The 8,793-nt window shown below is 36.8% G+C and overlaps 1 non-coding gene across 1 annotated transcript; it reads left to right on the top strand.

Annotated features, from left to right (window-relative positions):
- Positions 1-2,442: 2,442 nt before the first annotated feature.
- On the top strand, positions 2,443-2,549 carry LOC117027913 (U6 spliceosomal RNA). The gene has a single exon (XR_004424027.1). It is a non-coding gene; the product is annotated as a U6 spliceosomal RNA (small nuclear RNA).
- Positions 2,550-8,793: the final 6,244 nt, after the last annotated feature.

Raw genomic sequence — 8,793 nt, 5'->3', positions numbered from 1 at the left:
CGAAATCACAAGCAAGTTAATGGCAGAGTCAAGACTGGAGCTCAAGTGTCCTGATACTTAGCCTGAGGTGTTTCCTATGATAGTGTCCTTCATCTCTCATTCTATCATCTGTCTACCTATCTACCTGCCTATCTATCCCACCATTCTTCCCTCTATCTTTCTATATCCATCTAATCATCTAGCTACGTATGTAATCTCTCATCCATTCACGTACGTGCATGAGACTCTATGAAGATATGAGAAGGCATCTGTTTCCCTTTCTTAGAGTTAATGGAAGAAAGGAAGTAGAAAACAGGGAAGCTATTGATTTTTGTTGGTTTGTTTTGGCTCCTACCTGAGTAAAGAAAAAGGTTTTAGTATATAATACAGCATCATAACAATAGCAGGACCTATGAATTTTTCCAATAGGTAATTCCAGGCTGAAGACAATGTATTTGAAAAACAGCCTAGTGTGCTGCAATATTAAAACAGTAGGCCACTATGGCTATAATAGACCAGCTATTGATAACAAAATTACAAACTCCTGTCTCACAGTATTCTCCCTTCTGTGTCCCAGCACTCAATTTTGTTCTTGGGGGACACCCACTGCTGAAGTGAGGGAAGGGCCTTGGTTGGTGTGAGCAGGTCTTTTCCTCACATTCGGTGTAAGAATTCTTGTGGTTTTATAAACATTAGTCATGCCACATAGTCTTCTATTACCTTAGGAAACAAGTTAAAATAACTTGTTCAAAGTTAGAAAATCATGTCTCTATTTACATATCTGAATCTAATCATGGTATTTATGCATATGGTTTGTTTATTGTATTGAAAGAGATATTCTCTTCTGCCAAGACTTAGGAGAACGTTAATCAAATTCATTAATTGCTGTACTATGGCTTACATCTGAAATATTTTGTCTGAATTTGGGGGCTGAATTTTAATAGGCACATATTTATAGAGTGACCAGGATTAATAATAGTGATAAAATATAATTTAAGAAAAATAATTATTGAGTACTAATGCTAAGCATATCACATGGGTTGTTAGTTTTAATCCTCACAATTGTTTACTTTTGTCACATAATGAGTGACTAAGATCACATAACAAACCTTGATGCCAGGCCCTGAGCTTTTATCTACTCATTATAGAGTGAGAACCCTGGAAACCATCTCATATGAGAAGCTGTAGGAGAACTGAGTGCCTTTGCTGATGAAGGAAAGAACTGGGACCAATGGAGACAAGTTAATGGATGGAGGTTTTTATCTCAATAAAATAGGAGGCTCTCATCCTTAGAACTGAACATTCAAACGAAAGCTGAAAGACCTTTTCTTTAATGTATAGGTAAAAGATTTCAACTCTAAGATATGTTGAATCTATAATATAAGCAAAGTAGCACAAATAACCAAATTGTTGTTTTCATTTCTACTTACTATTAGAAAAACAAATCTAAAAGTCTCTAAAAATTTTTTAAAAATAATAAAATAGAAGTCTTTAAATACCTATGATTTTTCTTACAAGTTGACTCCAGAGTGAATGTCAGGTGTAGATCCATTTCTCAGAATGTATCCACTATCTTTTATTATGTTACTGGTCTTTGGAACTACATAATCCTTAGTTTGAGTCTTAGATTCCTACTCACAATATTGTCGTAAGGATTGAATGAATTAATGTATATGGAAGGGCTTTGTAATGGTTGCGTACCATACAGATTTCAGAGGTCAGTGAACAGAAGTAAAATGTATTTTAAATCCCTTTTGTTCCTTTTTCCCTGTATATTGATACAGGTCAGTCTTTAAAGCTGCTGAACCAACCAGACATCTGTCTTGTAATGTAGTCATATACTTAGAGCCAAGGCATGTATATTTTCATTGGCTCAACCAATACTTACTTGTGTCAGTTACACACCAGGTCTACAGAAATGATTAATATATGATTCTACCCTTTAAGACTAGTATAAAAATAAATAATTGCAATTTAGCAAAATTATGCTAACTGATAGAGGTATGGGGTATTAAAAAAGAAAATGAAATGATATCAATAATATGTTTTAAAAGTGTGAGGCTGAATTTGCTGACTTCTTCACAGTTTACATAAACATCTGTACTTACACTTTACCTTACACTGAAGAAGTCAATACGGAATTCATTTGCGCTACAAAATTTGCATACGTTTCTACTAAATCACTGGCACATCATGAAACACTAGTAGAGTGGTGGAAATCCTGAAACTGAGGTCCTGTGCATTCTCACCTTTGCATTGCCTTATTTCCATCCATGACAAAAATTGTGAGCAGGAGAAAATCTTTGCAAATAAAGTTTTGTAGCACAGAAGTTCCACACTGGACAGCACCCTTGGTCAAGCCTTTGACTGAGATCCACTGTGATGTCAATGAAGGAAAAAGAAGCCGTGGTCCATAGAGGCTGAAAAATTTGATCCCAATTCAGTCAGTAAGATGAGCTTGGAGTGCTCACTTCAGCAGCACATATACTAAAACTGGAATGATACAGAAAAAATTAGCATGGCCCCTGCACAAGGGTGACACACAAATTTGTGAAGCGTTCCATATTTTGTGCAGTGCCCCAGCCTCCTCACACCCTTTGCTGATTAGCTCAAAAGAAACAATGAGTCAAAGCATAGCGTATGGCACTCAATAGCAAAACTGTGACTTTTCACTATAAAAATATTCATGTAAGGCAATCTGAAATGAAAACGAAGCTGAGTTACACCTGGATATTAATGTGCAAATATGTCAACTTGCATTTCCTTCATAAACCTTAAAAAAAAAGATGAGTTTGGAGAACAGTTATACTCTACTATTAGAAAGTTATTTTATCTCATATGTGTACTCGTCCCTGGGTGGCCCCAGCAAAACGAATGTTTTTCAACCTTTGATTTGGCCCATGACTTTTCTTATTTCTGGCTTTGGTCCTGCCTTTCCTGCTACCTACACTTTTCCCTCTCTTCCTTTCTCCATCTCTCTTTCTCTAGATGATTTCTATTCATCCTATGCCTTAGATAATACCTTTCTCCAAGAAGCCTTCCCTGACCCTTCGTGCCACCCCCAAGCTGAGTTAGATGTCTCTCCCTGTATTTCTATGGTCTTGAGAGCACTATCACAACTATTACACTTAACAACTCCCTTGTAATTTATTTACTTTCTTTTCTCTTTTCTCTGGCCTATAAGATTTGGACATGTAGAGCCTTACTTGTATTGTTCATGATTGTATCCTCAGGGATACAACAGGGTCTGGCACATTTGTGGCATGAAAACGTAAGCTTTAATCATTTTCTTCTAAGCTGAAAACAGAATTCCATTAAATTAATGACTTGCTCAAGACATGAGGAGGTTAGTGTAGCCCTCTCCAAAGCAGCTTTTGTATGCATCATTTCAGCACTATTTACTCTGAAAGAACCATATACAAATGCCAGAATTATTGCCATTTTTTTAGTGGATAGAGAATAATCACTGAGGTTTAAATGTATCACTAAATAAGGTAAGTGTGTGATGTGGTTAATGAGTTGTACTTTGTGTAATTGAAGGGATTTACTAGACATTTGTACTTGGGTTGACCAATAGGATGGAATTTATTAAATACCAAGCTGGAAAATATACCACACAATGATGGGTGAGAACAGGAAGGCCACCTTCCAGAGCAGGAATGAAAGAGATGATCATGTCTTCAACCAGTAGTACTGGTACTTAATATATGCAGGTTTCAAGTCTTAAAATTTGGGACATGGAAAGGCCAGACAAGCTGGAAAAAAATTATTGCTCAGTAACTCAAGATTATATTTGAGATGTATTCACAAAATTTATCCTTTGATTTATTAATGGGCTTTATTTGTTTTTTGGGTTTTTTTTTTAAGAAATGGATTTAACATTTGCCATTATTTTTACCACCACGAAAACAATAACCATAAAAATATAAACCAAATCCAGTTCTATATCCCATTTGCCTCAGAAACTACTCTAACAGTAGTAAAATGAAGTAAAATTGTCATTTCTTTTCTCCCAAATCACAGAATTTTCATATGAAGGAGACAAACTATTATCAATTTTAGTAACTATAACTTGGATTGAAACCAAATACGAGTGTGTGTGTGTGTGTGTCTGTGTGTATTCCATTAGTTACTAATCCATCTATGAAACATCCAAAGTCTCTCTTACAAATCCCTTCTTGGGACAGCTTGCAATATCATAAATAGAGAAAAAAACATCAACATCTATATTTGCAATTTCTCATTATAATTTGCACCAAGTATATGGAGCTTCATTCTATCTGCACACTATAATAAAAAACCAAAGTCTCAAACTATGAGCAAACACAAAGGGGCTAAATTAAAGTGACTGTTCATCTATCACTCCACATGGTGAAGAATAACCAAGAGCTGATCATTCATCTGCCATTTTCTTTATGAGCAAAGTAAAAAGAGATAACTCATCTCTCAAACAAAGACATATTTTCTGAGAAATCAACAGTCATACATTATATTGTTATAGTTGTATGTAAATAAATATCTTAGAATATATATCTATGTTTCTATCTGTATATAGAATTTTGAATACCTCACCATCACCATCACCACCACTACCCTCCCCCTTGTTTTTTTCTTATCTGAAAAGATTTTGGGTAATAGTTCTTAAATCTTAGCCGGTATAAAATTTGCAAGGATCTACAAACATGATTGCTATCAAATAATCAATACTAATTTGTGAATTGAGCTACCAGTCCAAAACCAAAAACAATTTCAAGAGAGAGAAAAAGGTGGATGAAACCATAGTGGAAATGAGTGGGGAAAGAAATATCTCCTCGCACAATGAAAATATGTATACATATTCATAACCGTGTGCAAATTTATACATAAGAGACCTTCAAAATAATAATGAAATAATGAAGTAAATGCAAGTGTTTTGTAAATTAACTCTGCAGAAAAAGATTACATTATTGTATAAACAGGGGCACTTGAGTCCCTTTTCCTTTTTTTCCCCAATTAGAATCTGGGTTGTTCATATCAAGGGATGTTGACAAATTTACAGGCCATTTATTAATTAGTATTTTAATAGAAAATAAAAACAATATTAAAAAATTGAAAGTTGACAAATTTGATTTAAATGGATACTGAACTCCAGGCAAACATGTTGTTTGAATTCAGCCTCATGTACTGCTGCTGCCCCAAAGCATAAACTAATAGTGAATGGTCAATATGTGCTTCCATATCACATGACAGGCTTAGCGAGCATGTTCCACTCTTAGAACATTATATTATTAAAAATAAATGACAAAGCTTGATCAGCCCCTTCAAAGCCATGAAGACATTTGGAGGCACTGAAACATCCTTATAATAACACCAGGATTTCTAAAATAGAGAGAGGCTAGAGCTCATGTAGCATCTTGCCAAGTAATCAGATAAAAATGATTACACAAATTTCCAATGATAAATTCCTTCTCCATTTGCTGAGTGAGCACATAAGGAAGGAAAGAAGCACATCTTTAGAGCCATACTTTTGTCTATAAGACTTTTCTGTGGAAGCTTTATAAGCATTTGTTTCCCCTTCCTCCCCTTTAATTCTTCTTCTGAGATCTTGAGAAGCTCTTAAAATGGAGAACTTCAACTTAATTCCAGACTTAGCCAAGAGCCACTTCTGACAATGAAAAAAGGGAAAAAACATCCCAAACTTCCTTGTCACTATCGCAAGCAAATATCCTATCTATCATACGAATGGTGGTTCCTGGGTAAACAGATTGGCACATCAATAAAATACTGTAATCACAGTTTGAGACAAATGCCCTGATATGTATAAGGTCAGAGGTTGGCCAAGGTCGCATGGAATCCTAAGCATATTTATCACTGGCCAAGCTTCAAACTGAGTTTTAAATTTTGTCAGACATGAAAAACTGCTACCAGATGGTGTCAAGATAATGCCTCTCTGTGTTAAAAACACACACTTAGGTATAGTCAATCAAATAATTAGTCCAAACACCAGTACACACCTGGCACCATTCCTACTGCAAGTCAGGAGGCACATTATGATCATTTGTGTCTCTTTCCAATTAATAAAGCCCACACAACTAATACACAGTAGCCAACTAACACAGTTAGGGAATGATGATTTTCTAGAGCTATAGCTGATCCCAAGCCAGTATGAAGACACAGCATGTTATTCCAAACTCTAATCCCGTTTCCTACAGCAAGAGAGAATTAGTTTATATTGTGAGATGGTCAGTGCCTGCTATATAAAAGAGCTCCCTCCCTAAACTATTACAAATTCCCATATCATGTGGCTAAACTCCATTCTTCAATTAATCTAAAAATGCAATACAAACATTTGGAAGCTCCTCAGATGTGAGAAACCATCTGCAATTGGTTCACAAAGTAAAAAGTAGAAGGCATAAAGTGACTTTGAGAAGGAGGGTATTAAAATGCCCAGATTAGTAAAATAAGCTAGGAAAAATCATTAGACATTAGAAAGCACAAGGAAGTATGTTATTACTAATTATCTTCTAATATGTTTGCTTTACAATCTTTTAGAAACTATAAATTATTACATTTAATGACACTCGTATTTGTTTAGCTCTAGTTTGTTGTGGCATTTTACTGGGTGAAATAAGGACCTGGGGATCGAGAGTCACAAATCTTCTAGCTGTTAAGATGAAAATCCCATTCAATTTTAAAAGGTGGATCTGAGGGGGAACAGATAAATCCTGGCAGTGGTCACTTGGAGATGTAGAATATTACAAAATGCTGGGGGAACTTCTTCTGTGTGAGTCATTCTGGATACCTAGTATCTCTAATTAGGGTGCCTTCCCCGCACCCAGTCCCGCCTGCTGCACTGTCAGAGTGACAGCACCATGTAATTTTAATTATCAACCATACTGCTGAGCTAACTTTTCATGCTAGGAAGTGGCCACACTATGGGACTTCCGGCATTTGGGTTCATTTCCTAGAAAAACCATCATTTTGAATAGGGTTATATTTTCCCTATACCTCGATGGAGCACAATAAAGATTTTATTCTATGCTCCAACAATTGTTGGCAACAGAATGATGCCTCCCTCTGTCATCACACAGGAAAGAGCACTGGAAGATGATCCCAGGCACGGGAAGACGGGGTGAAGTAAGGTCACAATTGGCAACAAGGAAACCAGCCAGTCTTTGAACACGAAGATTGTAAACGTCTACTGCTTTTTAAACTTATTGTTTTTGGCAGGGTTGCATATGTTCTCTGTGCTCATTCCACGAATCTGGCTGATTATTATTCCAATCACCAGAGGAAGAGAGAGTCACATTAATTTGTAGTAATTAATAGCACTGATGCATTTGACAGCGCATGTTAACAAGCCTCTTTGATTGTTTGGATCTCTAACTGCGGCCCTTCTTGTTTGCATCACCTCCAAGGAATTCATAATATCAAAGCTTAACGGTATCTGATACTTGTCAAAATGCAATTTATAAAAGTTTAATTCTTTTATTGATTTAGTTTGGTTTTGATGCCTGCAGAGTCAGCTCCCTTGACAGAACTTAGCGGATTCAAATGCTTGTCACCAGCTCGGCCTCCTTTTTGCAGGGAACAATTGCCATAGGCCAAGCCAACAGGCATGGTTTAATTGCCATTAATTAAAAGCATAAATCTCTTTTTTCTTCAGTTGCTCTGCTCTTAAAGGGGGCTGCACATATCTCTCTTTTCCTGTGTTTGTCAGAACACCTTCTGGCAAGCCAAGTTAACCCATTCCATCTTTCTAAGCACTTTCTGGGATAATCTTTTGAAGCATTGCTCTTATGATCTGATGTGAAATGCATGCGGTTCGGTGATATTTAACAAACTGGATTTCTTCTTTATTGCAGTATAATGAGGTCAAATGAATCCCTCCATGGGTTGTATACATGCTTAAATGGTTTTTGCATCAAATTCTTTTTGACAGCAAATAAAACAGCAGCCAAACAAAACATCAGCTACTTAAAATTAGAAGGGAGGGAGGACTGGATGAGAATGAGCTTTTAAAAAACACATATATGCTACTTAACATTAGGCGCAAGTAACCTTCCAACAAAATAAATCTGCCTGGTCATTTTCTGATTGGAAGCAATTAGTGAGATTCTGGGGATAAAGGGAAATGCTGAGCTTAACAGAGCCCAAATGATTATACAGTAAATATTATTCCAGCTCCGTTTACCTTCTAGTATTATCATTAAATCTATTTCATTTAGAAGGGACCTAGTGATGTTGTGAGCAAGGTAAAAATAATGAGAACTCATCGCTCACTTTGATGGGGGAAGGTAAAGAGAGTGGGTGAAGTGGGTAGGTTCTTTTTATTATTTTTTTACTTGCCCATAATTATCCTATGAAATGATTATCCACCAGGCTTTGCTATTCAATGGCGGTGTCAAAACAATTCGGTTTCCCCTGGCTGCCAAGCGCCTTCTCTTTCCCCCTCAGTCCTGCAGCCGTTCGGGGAAGTGTCGCTGTAAGCAGATTATTGCTTTAAAGCATTTACACATATTAGTTTTGCTGCATCTGCCAGCTTTAGCAGGATTGCCGAGCCACGGAAGTCCTCCTCGCTTTATTTAAAAGAAGGAAAAAAAAAAGTTAGTTCCGCTCTGTGCTGCTCGGTGAGCTCGCGCATGAATATGTTATGCATCTGTTTTCACCCGGTCAGAATGGGGAGAGTGATTGATTTTTGGCCCCAGTGCACTTTTTGCGAAAATCTTTAAGCGAATGCGGTGTTGTTTAATTGGGAGCGTTGGAGCTAGACGTGCTGCTGCGACTGGAATCTCTGGAAATTCGAGGCTGCGGACTGTGTGGCTCTGGGTGGCG

This window comes from Rhinolophus ferrumequinum, chromosome 9, assembly GCF_004115265.2.
Source record: "Rhinolophus ferrumequinum isolate MPI-CBG mRhiFer1 chromosome 9, mRhiFer1_v1.p, whole genome shotgun sequence".
Taxonomy (NCBI): Eukaryota; Metazoa; Chordata; class Mammalia; order Chiroptera; family Rhinolophidae; genus Rhinolophus; species Rhinolophus ferrumequinum.
This window is presented reverse-complemented; position numbering and strand designations above follow the sequence as displayed.